Source organism: Pseudorca crassidens, chromosome X (genome assembly GCF_039906515.1).
Source record: "Pseudorca crassidens isolate mPseCra1 chromosome X, mPseCra1.hap1, whole genome shotgun sequence".
Lineage (NCBI taxonomy): Eukaryota > Metazoa > Chordata > Mammalia > Artiodactyla > Delphinidae > Pseudorca > Pseudorca crassidens.
Genome location: NC_090317.1, coordinates 18,001,003 through 18,015,790, shown reverse-complemented (window position 1 = coordinate 18,015,790; position 14,788 = coordinate 18,001,003). Strand labels below are relative to the sequence as shown.

General features: G+C 44.4%; 1 protein-coding gene across 2 annotated transcripts in view; it reads right to left on the bottom strand.

The window, feature by feature from the left end:
* GPC3 (glypican 3) overlaps positions 1–14,788 on the bottom strand; it is a 449,578-nt gene that overhangs the window by 49,302 nt on the left and 385,488 nt on the right. The window lies entirely within an intron of this gene.

Sequence of the window (14,788 nt, the reverse complement as noted above, 5' to 3'; positions counted from 1 at the left end):
AGCTCTCGCCTCTCTCTGCTGTAGCCTCGCCAAGCTGCATATTGTACCCAGAACCACCATGCTGTTTCTCACCCTCCATGTCTTTTCTCATACTGTCCTCCCGGCTTGCGAGGCTCTCCCCTTTTCAGCTGACTCTTACACATTGTTTTAAGACCCAGCTCACTTTCTGACCACCCCAGTCTGGGTATGAAGCTTTTCCTTTGTGTTTCCACAACCCCATATGCATACAGCATATGTCAGTACTTTACTTTAACCAGTCAGTACTTTAACCATATTACATTATAATTATCTAGTTAAGTGTCTGTCCCCGCACAGCTGCTGAGTAGACTAGACGCTTACACGGGCAGGTACTGTGCTTATGCACTGTGGTATGGCCAGGGCCACGCAGCAGAAACTTCCTGAGCACCAGTTATGTGTCAGGCACTGGGAATTACCTGACTTCAAACTGGTAACTGCTATAATAGGTTAACAAAGCACTGTGCCTAGGACAAGGACTCACTGGGGAGGAAAGTACATCTGAGCTGAGTTTTAAAGGTAGAGAAGGGGAAACCTTTATGGACTAAGGATGTGCAGAGTATTAACAGCCACCATTTATTAGAACCCACCAAGGGGCAGGCACGGAGCTAAGTGCTTTATGTGTGTTGCAAATACAGGTGTTTATCAAGGTCCAGGCAGGCCTTAAAGAGCAGAACAGCAAGTTCAGGAACACAGAGAAATTCAAGGTAGTTGGAACACAGGGTGGGATAGGGATTAGTGGGAGACAAGATTAGAGAAGGAGGCTGGGCCCGATTGAGAAAGGCTGGGCTGTGGGATTTGGCTTCATGACCCCTCATTCCTGCCTGGACTCCAGGGCCAGCAAGGAGCATGCCCTTCTGAATTCAAGTTGGCATAGCAGGAAGACTACAACCTCTCCTTGAAGGCACGTAGACTAATTTCCATTCCTTAAGCTGAACCTGGTTCTAAATTCCTTTGAGATGCTAAAAAATCCTGTTTTAGGTTGACATATATATTCAGGTTTAGAAAGCCCCAGGACTGAAATGTGCATGACTTCCACAGATACTGCCCAAATCATTACCACTGCCCAAACCAAATCCATCTTCCCTGCTCCAACTACCAGGCCGCATGAAGTGGTGTGTGGGGAGAAGGAAAGCTAGAGCAGGAAAAAACTAAACAGAGAGAGAAATTCATGGCTCCATGTTCCAAAAAGCCTGAGTCAGAAAGATATTAGTGCAGAAAAGTGCAGGAAAGTGCTATGTTGACTAAAAATGATAAAGAAATCACAGACATGAAATCCCTAGGTTCCCTTTCATTACTGATTTAGTCTTCTCGTGCTGTGTGCAGACAGGTTCAGAAATCTGCAGGAGCAGAGCGCAGACGTTCTGACTGCACTGCTGCGTACTTGTATAGAAAATCTCCAATTCCCTGATCCAACCGCATTTTGGGAGAATCTCATTCCTCAGTCCTCTAGCAATTGGTGCTGTTATGTGAGTATGAGTAATATGTTGCCTCCCTGCACAAACGAGAAAGAAATGTTAAAAAGGAGAGTGGGGGTATGTTCCAAATTTAGCTTTCCTTCCAACCTCTGCCCATATGGTTGGTGGTTAAAAAAATGAGTACCAAGCCAACAAAATGTAACCTGATATTAGGAGTTCCACTCTAAGTCTGTGAAACCAGGGCTAATACTAGCACACGGTATTAATTTGTCTTCATGCCGGCTGATATAGGGAGACTCAACTCTTAAAGTGGGCCTCGCTTGGGTACCCCATGAGCTGGCCTGTGAGACTCCCATCCAGGTTTGGAATGGAGCTGAAGAGATCGCCACTGGTTAGCAGAGAGATCTCAGTGGGAGTCCGTCCACCTCAAGAGGGAATAAGGGGTTTTGAGGAAAAAAAAAAAGTTTACGGATCTGGTTAATAGTTTCCAAGTTAAGTTTCCAGTTCTAGGATTCCAAAGGAATTCCAAAGGAATCCTAGATTTCAGAGTAACTGAAAGTGAGGGGCTCTTGCATTTGCTAGCATAACTTTGGAAGAGAGAAATTCTCTCCCACTTGTGGTAGAAAGAGCTACTGATTTAAGCCTAGAACATTTAAGGATGAGGGAAGGAAAATAACCTTTCAAAGTACTCCATTCACCCCACGGTGTGCTGCTAAATGTTTTAACAACTGGCTCTCAAAAAAAAAAAAAATAAATAAAAAAGCATGCATGTCAGTTTATTTTAAATTTTGGTGGAATAAAGGATGTGGAACATACAATTCACAAATAATAAAAAACTATACAATATTCTTTACTGTAAATTCCATATAGCCAGTTGATTTTCACAGAATGCTTTCATTGATTTTTGTCAGACTCTAGCATCTGCAGCCAAACCAGGGTTGCAATTGACAAGCAAGTGTGGTTCCTGCAAGAACACTGCTTGATATATTGGTTTACGTTAAGGAGGAAGACAAAAATGAAGTGACAAAGATGTATGTGGGAAAATCACTCCTTCATCAATGACGGGAGTGACTTTTCTGATAACGGGACAATAGTTTTCAAATACTGGAAGAACAGTTTCTCAACGTATTGTGCTATTTATTCACAATGTAACGGCTACAGAGACAACGCAATTTAAAGTTTAATCTGCACTGTTAACATTTTCTTCCCATCACTTTCTTAAGTCTAGTTTCTAGACAATCCACAAAACAATAAGTCAAGCCCCCATCTGTAGTTTTTGGTGATTTCTGGGGTGTAAATATTTCCATCATGGTCAATTTCAAGCTACCGATGTGAAGACACTACACACAGAGTTGGGAAGAGTATATAATATTTCCAGGGAGGGGGAAGGGTAAGCTGCGACAAAGTGAGAGAGAGGCATGGACATATATACACTACCAAACGTAAAATAGATAGCTAGTGGGAAGCAGCCGCATAGCACAGGGATATTGGCTCGGTGCTTTGTGACCACCTAGAGGGGAGGGATAGGGAGGGTGGGAGGGAGGGAGACGCAAGAGGGAAGAGATATGGGAACATATGTATATGTATAACTGATTCACTTTGTTATGAAGCAGAAACTAACACACCATTGTAAAGCAATTATACTCCAATGAAGATGTTAAAAAAAAAAATTTCCACCACCCAGGCACAATTAGACACAAATAACCTCAAGAGCATAGATAACAGTACATGTACTAAAATAATTAGGGTGTGATGAGTTTTGAGTAGGTTTTCTTTGTTTTTAACAGAATGTATTTAATTATAAATCTATAGAATTTAATTTTTAATAATGACTACTTTTAACAGGGGCTCATGAAAATTCTGAAATTAACAATCGGCTCTTGTGAGCCAGTGCGAGCCAGCACCAGGACCCCACTGCCCTCACCCCCATTTAGACTGCTGTTTGAATCTGTTCCACTATTGGGTCCAAGGGTAAGGACAGATACAAGGCAGCGACACGGAGAGCAGCAGGCTGCTGCTCCCTACTCGGCGCGGGCTCTGCTGCTCTGCTCTTTACTGCCAGTCTGTACAGGAGTTGAAGTAAGCACTTAGAAATGTTTATAGCAATTTGACAGAGATTTTTAGGTCTGTTGAGTCTCATAATTAAAAACTGTGACTTGTATTTTTGTAGGCCTTTTTGTCATTTCCTTTTTGTGGTAATTCATTTTTATTGTATGTTACAAAAGTACTGGTCCATGACAGATTTGGGAGGAACAACAACTGCAACAACAACAAAAAACCAACACAAAAACACTCCAGTCCTTCACTAGATAACTTGAGATGCACTGGTCTATTCTGTGAGGCCAGAGTTGGAAGGGAGAGAGTGGTGGGGGAGATAAGGGTGGACTGGACATCCTTGATATTGACCATTCAGCCATTAGGGCTAAAGACTTGTAGCTGGAGGAGGGACTGTATCCCAGTTTGCTTTCCTAACACAGGGATAGGAAGGCCACAAGCCTGGAAATAACTGGGGAGAAATGAGAACTGGATTCTCATAGTAGTAAAACAAATCTAGAGGCTGTGAGTGACGGACAGGATGTTGCAAAGAACTGCTCCCTGGAGAAGTGTGCCATTCGTAAGGATCCCTTTGCTTAGGAAAATAGCTGTAGAAAATCGTAATTGGTGACAGGTACTCAAATACAACCGAAGAATCTCTTCTACACTCCTCTTTCCTTCCCGGAGCCTGAGAAATTGCCCCATTGGTTTGCTCCACCATCTTGGTTCTCTTTTGCTCTACTTACATGTTTGCATCATAAAACCACAGCATCTCAGAGCCATTCAGTACCATGGAAGTCAAGAGCCCATGATGGAGGTATCTATCCACTCTCTGACACCCCACTCCACCCCTACCCAGCTAGTCTTTCTGATATACGGTTACTTACTCTCTAGTCAAATAGCTCCAGAGTCAGGAAGCTGATTGTTTCCTAGAGGAATTCATTCCACTGAGGAATTGCTTTAAGGGTGGAAAGTTCATCCTTTTGTCAGTCAAAATATATCTCCCTTATAAATTTCATGTATTGGTTCCAAGGGGTGGGGTGGGAGGAACTGGGAGACTGGAAATGACACATATACATTATAGATACTATGTATAAAATAGACAACTGATGGGAACATACTGTATAGCACAGGGAACTCTACCTAATGCACTGTGGTAACCTAAACGGGAGGGAAGTCCAAAAGGGAGGGGACTTTTGGACTTATCTGTATGTGTATGGCTGATTCATTTCGTTGTGCAGTGGAGGCTAACAAAACATTGTGAAGCGACCGTACTCCAATAAAAATTAATAAAAAAAAATCTAGGGACTTCCCTGGTGGCACAGTGGTTAAGAATCTGCCTGCCAATGCGGGGGGCATGGGTTTGAGCCCTGATCCGGGAAGATCCCACATGCCAAGGAGCAGCTGGGCCCATGCGCCACAGTTACTGAGCCTGCGCTCTAGAGCCCGTGAGCCACAACTACTGAGCCCACGAGCCACACCTACTGAAGCCTGTGCGCCTAGAGCCCATGCTCCGCAGAGGGAGAGGCCACAGCAACGAGAAGCCCATGCACTGCAACGAGGCGTGGCCCCCGCTCGCTGCAACTAGAGAAAGCCTGCGTGCAGCAACGAAGACCCAACGCAGCCAAAAGTCAATCGATCAATAAATAAATTTTAAAAATTAAAAAAAATTCCATGTATTGGTTCCAGATCTTCCCTCATCTTCCATGTGCAAGACCTCTAACTAGTAGAAGACAACATTCACCTCTCCCTAATTCTCCTCTTGTATAGACTGAACATCATGACTTTTCTTTCAGTGTCCTCCCACTGACCCTGTTTCCAGATTCTTCACTATCCTGCTCACTCTCCGCAGGACGCACTCTAGGCTACAGACACACAATGTCTCACCCAGCGTGTCCTACCCCTCACAGGAGCCCCTACCCCTCTGTTGACTGGAACAGGGCTCTCGCATCTCTTTGCTCACAATTTCCACCGCTAGAGGTTGAAAGATACTTTGAGGAAGCTAATGAAAGAAGCAGTGAGGGTGAAAGCTACCAAATAGGAGGCAAAAGGAAGCAAATGCTGACAAGTAAACATTGCACATGGATAACTGAGGTATTTATCAAACATCTACTAAGTGACAGTCGTGGGGCAAGGCAGGAGAAGGAAGCAGAGGTTGGTGACTGAGAGCTGATAAGTGTATGCATAAGATGACAAAGACTTGCTTTCTACACTCTGAGGAGATCAGCATTAATCAAGGAAACCACTTCATACTGAAAGCCATCCTGAAGGTGCTAATGAGATTGCCTGCTGCTCTAAAAAAGACTATTCCCAGACACCAGAATTTGTAGAGTAGCCTCTACTCCATTTTTATTTACTTGGTAATTATATTTACTGCTTAAGTCCACCAATGAGCTACAAATTAAGAGATTCTGTCCGTGCTGGTAGTCCCGTTCTCATCTTTAAAGGTTTATTTACCATCACCCGTACCCATTAAGATTGTAAAAAAAAAAAAAAAAAAAACCCCAAAAGATTTTAAAAATCAGTAAGTAATTTAGAAACATTAAGAACCACAAGGGCTATGGATCATTTTTCTGGATCATTAAACATCTCTTAGCCGGGTGTGTACGTAGGCAGCCTCTATAACAAGATTTCCTTTCAAAAAGACTAACAAAACAAAAACTTGCCAGTAACTTCATTCCTACCAAAGCAAATTGGAAATCTCCTTGGCAAATAAGGGGGAGAAAGAGATGATGGCTGTACCTCTATTCTTTCTGCCATATTAACAAAGTTAACAGACAGCCTTGTCTGAATTGGAAAAAGACTTGATAACATGTGTGCACACATGGCCGTGTGCGTATGTGTAGTTTCAGGGGTTCTGTGGAAGGTCAGTGATTGTAAGGCATCCGATGGCTCTGAGTCCCTCCTCCTCTCAAAGTAGGACCTCAGCCTGGCTTCATATCTGATCTCCACCTGCAGCCACAGGGACTGTGCATACCATGCGCTTTCAGCTTCTGTCGTGTTCTGCAGGCTCATGGTTCCTTGTTACCCTGGGCTCCTCTGATTTGGCTCTGTCAAGAGGCCACTGTTCATCAGGGGAACGCAGGGCCATCACACAGGTTTAATTAGACATCACATCTTTCTCTCTTTCTGCTGTGACATTTCTTCTTGCAGGGAGCACTTCCCATTGGAGGGCACACAAGCTGGTCCTCCCAGATCCCTTGGGGATGAAGTGAAGATCCCTTCACTTCTATGTGGCAGCTCAGCCGGAGGCTTTGGGCTTGCCGCCTTCCTGCTGGCTCTGCCTCTCCTTTTCCACCAGTGAGCATTGAACCTCTCCCTCCTATTCCTTTCTAGCCACACTAGATTACGGCAATTAGTTGAGGCTGTCGCTAAACTGGCAGACATGGCTTCATCCAGAGGAAATCAATCGCACCCTTTAGCCACACTCATACAGTCCATTGCTGCCTTTTAATTTGAAAACTGATTACAAAATATAATACAATGGTCACAAATTGCTCACACTATCCCTAACACTCCCCCAATTCTTAGAGTTTATGCGGAAGTTCTATCGACAAGTATAGGCATTATATAGCATTACCCCTGATGAAAGCCTCACAGCCTAATGGCTCAGACGGGAAGCATCAGAGGGCAGTAGACCTACAAAAGTGAACCCCAGCATAGGTCCTTGCAAATAATAAGAAACTAACTCCCTAAAGCACCTCAAGTGATGGTAACTTTATAGAAAGCTTTTTACCTTTCCTTACTCTCATCTATCACCAGCTTACCTGAAGTAATTCCCTGGTCAACACTAAGGCGTGGGGATGGCCCCTTTCTGGGTAAACTTACTCAACTGGCAGGTGATATCACTGTGAAAGCTTGAATCTAAATCCCTCTTTGTGAGCCACGGGAACTACACAAAGCTCTGGGGTGAGGTGGGAATGGCTGTCTTGTCAATCTATTAGCCAGGACCACCTGGTCTGTGTCTGGGAGAAAAGTGCTATTATAGTGAGCTTTGCTTCCTTCAGCTTCCCTATGGCATTTGATCTCTAAAAGAAAAGATCAAGGCATGAGAGCAGATTGCTTCTGGCTAAGAGCAAGAGAGAATGGAAAGCATCAGGGGCCCCACTTCTTGACCCTCCCCAACTTGTTGTCTACCCCTGCCCTCACTGCCCCGTTAACACCAAAGAAAACAAAACATAACTAGCTGAGATTCTTTCAAGATGTAGGTGACTACTACTTTTGTGACTGGTTATTTGCACAACTCAGCAGACATATTTGTCATTGTTTAAATACCTTCTCACTGGGCTAAAAACAAGTTAATGAGTAACTGAAAATGCCACCTTGGGGATGAAAAAGAGGGAGCACATTATAGTGAAATTTGTTGGCCAGAACATTGAGAATTTAACGTATAATTTTAGCTGCAGGCTTTTGGTGAATAAAATTAACTTATAACCCAGTGGTACCAAATAATATTAATAATATTACTCTAAGTGGGTAACTTCTTTACAGTTTACAAAGTACTTTTATATCCATTATCATGTGTGTTTCATTCCACAACTTATGAAGTGGGCAGGTCAGGAAATATTTTATCATTATTTTTGCATATGAGGAATATGAGGCTCAGAGGAGTTGAGTGACTTTGTCCAAGGCCAACACTGGGAAGTAACAGAAGCAGAACTGAGACTCAGTTTCTTTGACCCTGCAGATGAGATGCCCTTCCTTCCTGTTATGTCTCAAGCTTCAGCGGCCTAAGTGTAGGACCGTATCCTGTTCACCCATCAGATGGGATCTACCTCCCAGTGTGAATGACATAGGGTCCCCTTACACTGAGGTCTCATGTTTGAGGGACTGATATCCCAAGAAAGACGGGTGGAGGGAGTCACTACAAGATCTTGCCTGAGAAATTCAGAGATGGGTTACTTAGTGGGAAACAACCTTCAACATAAGTGCCAAAGATCTGACGGTGGGTTTCCAAGGAGTGCAAAGGAAGTGGGATAGAATACATTTTGGGAAAACTGCCATACTCTATTCCTGGACTTGCTACCAGCAGGGAAGTATAAATAGATATATTACTGTATCCACATGTATTTTGAGCTCTGAACAGGACTCAATAACTTTCCCATTAAAAAACCCCAGGACATTTCATTCTCCTACAAACCTTCTACTCATTCTTCAGCAGGCAATATGTTTTGTTCTAAAGCATGAAAATGTTGCAGATGCCACCCATGATAAAAGGCCCATCAGAGAGTTCCTCCATTGATTTTACCCTTTTCACCAAACCAACCCATTAGTGAATTTATTAAAACATGTGACTACCAGCCCACATTTGTGAGAGTTTGATCTGACAATTTAGAAGAACAGTTAAGCCACTGAAGTGTCCTTCCTCTCTTCTATGTGCACAAGCATGTTAGGAACAGAAATATAAGGTTACATTTGATCCACTAAAAAAAGAAAAAGAATAAAAGTCACTGGCTTAAAAAATATTTTCTAATCTCTGCTTTTGGGGAGTCATTGTTTTTTCGCCTCTAGACTGTAAAGTAACTGTACGGAGGTAATATTGGGTGCAGAGACTCCTGGGCCACAGCTGTGAAGACTTCATGGCTTCACTCCAGAACTGCTGCGCACGGGTGACTGGTGCGGGGAAGCACACAGCTGCTGTCACTCCCAACAGCTGGGCGTGACAGAAAAGAATGGCCAGAGGGGCCTACCTAGACCTGGATTTCACCTTCACCCTCACTCCCAGACAAGGAACAAGCGACAAGTTTTCTCTGTTCAGTCCTCACACTGACATAGAGAGACCGAAAGTTTCTTGAGGGCAAACATTTCCACAAGAAACATTTGTTTAATATGGTAAGAAACAGCCATTTGGTTTTAGTATTGGTTCAAGTCCTAAGCCCAAGACGTGTTTCATGAACTGTCCTCCTTACCCTGCCACCAACCAGCTGAAGCCCCTCTTGTTTTTTTGCGGTACGTGGGCCTCTCACTGCTGTGGATTCTCCCGTTGCAGAGCACAGGCTCCGGACGCGCAGGCTCAGTGGCCATGGCTCACGGGCCCAGCCGCTCCGCAGCATGTGGGATCTTCCCGGACCGGGGCACGAACCTGTGTCCCCTGCATCGGCAGGCGGACTCTCAACCACTGCGCCACCAGGGAAGCCCTGAAGCCCCTCTTATTCCCATGCAGCAACAAGGAATGTTTCGGTCTTCTATAGTCTGTTTCCGCTTTCCTCAGCCAAAGAAATAGGCTTTCACAGTATCCATTCTTTGGCCCAGCTTGAGACAAGAATATCTTTGTTTTCTGACTCGTTGCCATAAAGACGTTAGGCTCGCCAACATGCTCTGGCTGTACCCACAGCATAACACAGGCTGGAGCAGGAACAGGTCCAGGGAGGACAGGGGTGTGGGAGTGGTAACACAGATGTCTCTGACATAGGTATTTCTTGCTGGGAGTTGTTCTGTGAGTGTATAGTTCAAAATGTGTTTCCAACAGTAGGCATGCAGGTGTGCACGCCTACAAGAGTGTGCTCACGTGTGCATGTGTGCGCATGGGCGTGTGTGTGTGTTTCTGTGTGGGTGAGACTTGGCAGAGAGGCGGCACATGCTTCAGATGCTTAATCATCATGTCTTGGCCAGGGACACATGGCCAGAGCTTGCAAAGCTTCTCAGGGATCAGCCCCAGCCAAAGCACTGGGAGTAGCCAGCTTCCCCAACGGCTTACAATAAGAGCTTTGACAAGGCCAAAAGCTGGGACAATGCTCATGGCAACCCGGCAACAAAACAGTCAGCTTATCACACCAGCTCCATCACGGATGATCTATCTTTGGAAGGGAGTCTGAACATGTGTGTCCAGTGTAAGCGTTTTATAACTCATGGGCTAAATTCAGTCTTTGCAGAAAATACATGCCGAACTAAGGTTGCTGAAAAAGCCAAAGAGCTTCCAGAGACTCTGGAATAGTAACAACAGTTTTATGGTTGTTATAAATATTTGTAGAGCTGCACAGGTTACAAAAGCACTTTCACACTCATTATCGCATTTGACTTTCACAAAAACTCACTGAGGTAGGCAAGGATGACTATTCCCATTTTACAGTTGGAGAAACTGAGGCTCAGGGCGGCTATATAACTTGCTCAAGGTCCTACTGTTAGCAAATACGCTAGGACTAGAACCCAAGTGTACTAATCTATCACAGGGATGACTAGAACCCAAGGGACCTAACCTATCACAGGGATGACGAGTCTTGGGCCTACTTTATACTTCCTAGAATACGTAGCCCACCGTGGGGGCAGGTTAGTGGCTTCTTCAGTGCTTCAAGGATTAAGCCTAAAGGTCAAAAGAGCTCAGTTAGAAGGTGGTAACGACTATAAACAAATCACCTAGGGATCTTGTTAACATGACCTTAGGATTCAGTAGGTCTTGACGTGGGGCCTGAGATCTGCATTTCTAACAAGCTGCTGCTCCACGGACCCCATTTGGAATGGCAAGGGGTGAGGGGATGTTGCTGAATGCTGGTTACCTGGTTTTAGTTGCTTTTTATGAGTCTTAAACAAAAAACCAAGGCGATTAATTCTAATCTGTATCTGCCGGCTCTTGGAGCGCCCATAGGTCGGCAGGAACAGCAACAGACCAGTTGCTTTAATAGTAGACAGCATTTTTTCAGTGCTCACTAGGGCCGGGCACTGTTCCAATGGCTTTGCATGGATTATTTTATTTAATGGCCACAACCCTATGAAACAGGCTGAGAGAAAGGAAATAACCCACCAAAAGGGAAGCATATTAGCCTCGTTCTGAGAAGTGAAAGGAATAGGTCAAGCTGTAACTGTGGGTAAGAAGACATCGTCTCATGGTCATCTCAGCAGCAATTAAATTCAACAATCAGAAAGAAGGGTCAGACTCTAAGCATAGAAATAAGAATTATAGAAAAAGAGAGTACTTGGGGAACTTCAGGATGAAGAGTTTTAAAAGTGAATATAGCCCAGAAGGCCTGGAAACTACTTAGAACTTCTTATGAGCATCCTGGCATACAAGTGTGCTGAGGGCCCTTGGTAAGAAGCCTGGCTTCTTTGACTGCAAAAGTCAAAGGAGGCAGAGTAGGGAAAATAAGATATTTCTTCACGTGTAAATAGCTCAGGAGAAGAAAACAGGGAACCTGCAAGGTTAGAAGAAGGTGTCCCCAAAAGACTCCAATAAGCACCTTGCCAGGGACTAAAGCCAGATAAATGAACATTATCACAGACTGCTGGCACGAGAATGGCGGGCGAGAGATGTCTGGGCATCCTCTTCATTTTACAAATGGAGAAACTGACTTCTAAAGAGAGGAAGGGGCTTGCCCCGGGATACATGGGACTTAGAAGCAAAGCCAAGAATAGAACCTCGGTGACCTGCACTTCATCCAGTGCGACAAAAGATGGGAAGAAGTGAGCCGGGGAAGCCAGCCAGTAGGACCTGGCTGGGGAGAGTGCAAAAGAACTGCTGAGGGACAAAAGGGAGACAGAAGAGAGCCTGAACATACTCTGAGCCTTGTTTTTTATTTTCAAGTTGTCTTTCGGAGGAAGGCATCTGGATGTTCTAAATGAGATGGCGGTAAACGCACACAGTGTTCCAAGGCTAGTGGACTAAGTGGATGTTGATGAACCACCAGGACCAGGTGGCATCTACCCAGATTTTGGGTAAAACTGTGTAACAGCTGACCGAAGTGTATAGCTTGTTATTCCAAATAACTATTGTGCCACGAGCCTGGCAGATTGCCAATGAGTCTCCTCTCCATGAGAAGCATTTCAAAGGGGACCCAAGGAACTCCAGGCTGGTAGGATCACTGAACATGTTAGGCAAGTGTAACCTATTGGGAGTAAGGCATCATTTTTCCCGTAAATTAAATTAACCACCATTTGTGTAGCGTTTTACAGTTTACAAAGCACTTAGGGTAATCACGCCTAACTAATTGACTAGAATTGAGAGGATAGATGTGCATTTGGACAAAGGGAAACCAGTGGATGTAATCTATTCAGATTTTGAAAAGGCCCTTGACAAGGTCCCAGACCAAACACTGTTTTAAAAAGTTAAGTCACCATGGAACTGTGGAATCGTGTTTTGAAATGGATAGGGAAGTGGCTTATAGGCAGGAAAGCAAGAGAAGGGATAAGCAGGGACTTTTGGAGAAAGTGGTATGTACTAGGGATCAGCGTGGAGACCAGTTACGAGTTTGCTAAATCATCTGGGCAAACTTTTCTGACCAAAAGCTTTTGGGGGCAGCAAAGCAGATTTGTCCAAAGAGTGGCCTCTGAAATCTGAATCCTAACTCTCGACCTTAGCCACTGCATGACCTTAAGCAAATTACTCTACCTCTTCCAGCATCAGTTTTCTCATCTGTAAAGTGGGAACAATAATAGTGATGTTGTGAAAATGACATGAGGCAGTGCCTGGAAAGTCCTGGCACAGTGCTTGCAGCATGGTAAGTGTCCAATAAACATAAGCTTCTATTATTTTTACTTATTATGCTTATTCAACATTCTTTTTATAGGATGCCAGGCTCTGAGCGATCATGTTATGCCCTAGGAATGGAACTTGGGAGCCACTGCAGACTAGTTCTTGAAAGCACTGGTAGAATTTGTTTTAGTAATTCAGAGGACAGAGATAACTGTAGACTGAGATGGTTGTGAAAGACTTCATTGAAGGAAACTAATAATTATGGAGCACCTAGTATGTTCCAGATAATGGGTTAGATGCCTTACAAACTTTCCCCCTCGATTTGATCCTGAAATAGTCCTATGAAGTTGGGGTAATGATCCCCACTATGATGGATGAGAGAATGCAGACTTAGATAAGAGGCTAAGAACTGACCCAGGTCCTGCTAGCTCATAAGGAATAGAGCCAGAATTCAAATACAAATTTACTCTACCCCTAAACCTATTTTTTTTTCACTGCATCATACTTGAAATGTACTTTTAGGGATGGGTATAATTTAAGAAAAAATAAAAGAGGGGTATCTATATAGAAATAAATGTGGGCAACGCTATGAAAACAGATAAAAACAGTATGTCTACTCTTTTTTTGCAGTACACGGGCCTCTCACTGTTGTGGCCTCTCCCGTTGTGGAGCACAGGCTCCGGATGCGCAGGCTCAGCGGGCATGGCTCACGGGCCCAGCCGCTCTGCGGCACGTGGGATCTTCCCGGACCGGGGCACGAACCCGTGTCCCCTGCATCGGCAGGCGGACTTTCAACCACTGCGCCACCAGGGAAGCCCAGTATGTCTACTCTTGCTCATGGGGCGTGAGTATGGTTGTTCTTGCCAAAGTGCAGGGTTCCTGTGGGGCTACTGATGGGAAGTGAAGCCGAAAGGATACTTTAGGCTAGACCAGAAGGCCCTCAGAACTCTGCTAAGGAGTCTGAGCATTATCCTCCAGGCAGTGGGGACAGGATGAAGGTAGCTGAGCTCGGGAGTGGTCGGAGATGCTTTAGAAAGATTAACCTGGCAGCTGTACAAGGTAAATTTGGTGGAATCTTCTGCCTGGGTCTCTGATTCTTTGTTCTCTAATCTTCTAGCCTAAGGCTCTCAATACTCCTGTCTTAGCCTAGAAGACTGGAGACCACTTAAGATGTGACTGAAATAGCATATGCAGGCGGGTGAAAGGGGGATAGAAAGGAAACAGTGAGATAAGCAGAAAAAAATTACAGATCATCTACAGTGATTTGGTGCCCAACTATATATGAAGGGCAAGGGAGAAGAGTCAAAGACAACTTCAGTTTGAAGCCTCAGCGACTGGGAGAATGGTAGTGGCATTAGAAAAATAAGGATATTAAGGGAGGAGCCAGTTTGGATGGTCTGTTGATACGTTTGATTTCTGACACATAGAGCTGGGGGTAATGGTGGGAAAGCCAGGAAGAAATGACTAGTGAGCAGCTGGAGATGTGGGATGGGAGCTCAGGACAGCAGTTAAGATTGGAGGTAATGATTTTATGAATTATCCCCATGGTGGTATAATAGTTAAAGAATGCTCACTGCAGCATTATCCACAACAGCCAAGAGGGAGAAACAACCTAAATGTCCATTGACGGCTAAATGGATAAAGAAATCATGGTGCATACGTGTAGTGGAATATTACTCAGCATTAAGAAAGAAGGAAATCCTGTAGTCATATGCTACACGGATGAACCTTGAGGACATTACGCTAAGTGAAATAAGCCAGTCTCAGAAGGCCTACATGATTCCACTTAGATGAAGCAGTCAAACTCATAGATGCAGAAAGCAAAATGATGCTGCCAGGGTTTGAGGGAGGGGGAAAGGGGAGTTAGTGCAAATGTGACTTGTGAGGGAATATTTTTTTTTGTGGTTGTTTTGCCTTC